The sequence below is a fragment of the Galeopterus variegatus genome, unplaced genomic scaffold, assembly GCF_000696425.1.
Source record: "Galeopterus variegatus unplaced genomic scaffold, G_variegatus-3.0.2 Scaffold18799, whole genome shotgun sequence".
Lineage (NCBI taxonomy): Eukaryota > Metazoa > Chordata > Mammalia > Dermoptera > Cynocephalidae > Galeopterus > Galeopterus variegatus.
The window spans coordinates 18581-20285 of NW_007744910.1; positions in this window are offsets into that span (position 1 = coordinate 18581).

Below are 1705 nucleotides of genomic sequence, written 5' to 3' on the forward strand. Positions count from 1 at the left end.
ACTCGGTTCAGCAGAAAGATCAACATCACAGGCTAAAATGAGTCTCATAGCTCAGTGTTGAAGTGTTATTGGATTTTTTTACTATTTTTTTTTTCTTTTTACTATTTTTTCTTGAAAAACGAAAGACAAAAAATTCAAACATTGGGGACAAATGTTAGTTTAGGCAGATCTAGAAGAGGGTCTTGAGGATTCAGAAAATGAAGACATGTAAACAAACCTGATTCTCCCAGTGTTTAGTGAGACTCATCCTCAGAAGCAGAAGATACACACATCCACACGCCCTTCATTCTCCGAGCTCCCTGTGAACCAGAATATTTATCCATAATATATGCTCTAGTGGGTGACGATCTGCAGTTAGTTAGAAAAATCAGCAGCATCAATCACAGGTGCCTGGGAGAAGGAATACAGTCCAGAGGACCTGGAGCTTCACAGAGGGAAGCTGTCTCTGTGGGTGGCTTGACCTCAATTCTCACCCAAGGACAACCATATCCTTTAATATAAAGAATCTCCATTGAGGTCCAGATGGGGAAGAGGCCTCTGTCTAATCTCATCCCACGAAGTGTAGGCTGGGACTATTTGAATGATACAGATTTCAGAACAACATCTGCAGAAAGTGCAACAGTGTTACAGAAATGAGCCAAAGATGGCCGCAGTGTTGCCAGCACCTATGCTATTTATTTGTAAACTGCAGGTTTATTCCTAAATGGCCTGTTCCAAAACAAAGTTTATACAAATAACAATTTTAAAAACAGCCAATTATTTTAAGAAGCAGATGTCTATTCATTTAGAGGTGTTTGCTTTGCATTTCTGGAAAACGTCACCCACGTTAGCTAACAATAGATAAACCCCAAGCTATGAAATCCCCCAATACTGCCTTTGGATCTCTGCCGCAGAGCTACTATATGACATAACCTAGACATATATGCCCCTTCTCCATTGTCCTTCTCTTCTGAGTAGCAACCCTGGCACCCTGGCCTCTAGAAAGACTCCTACTGTGAGGGACTTCTCTGTGCAAACCTGTCAAAGCCTCACCAGTAAAAGTGGTGTGTGCTATTGCCACCCTGTGGTCATATCTTTTCTTTGGTCAGCCCCTAAACACCTCAAATACTCTCCCCACCCCCAAACAGTATTATACTCTCCACCCTACAGACACTGACTCCAGCATAATGGAAACAGCCAATTCCACTTCTAAGACTTTTTCTCAAGTCACACAATCAATACACTTCCTTCCTATTTTAAGGGCCCCAAACTAACAGCGTCAGGCAAAGGAGGCAAAATTGTAATAAAACCCACCTGTCCAAGTCCTTCCTAATTCGGTTGACCTCTTTGAGATTAGAGGCTCAAAGGGATGTGCTGCTCCCACTTGCACGCAAATGGATGCTCGTCTTACAACCTTCCTTTTATTATCCGGATCCAGTGTGGAGTGACCTGCTTTGGCTTCTATTAGTGAAGCTTAGGCTTAATCTGTTCACATATAGGAAAGAGGAATTCTGTTTAGAAATTTTTCCTGTCAGCATATAGATTGCATAGCAATGTTTTAAGGCTTTTTATGACCAAATTTTTAAAAGAATTTTAGATTTTCCGGATGTGTAAAGGCAACAGATAATGAAATAAAAGAATCGATCACAATGGTAAACTTTAAAACATTTATCATTCATTTGCTCAGGAAATAGCAATACCCTCTAATTCAAGCATCTTAAAAAAT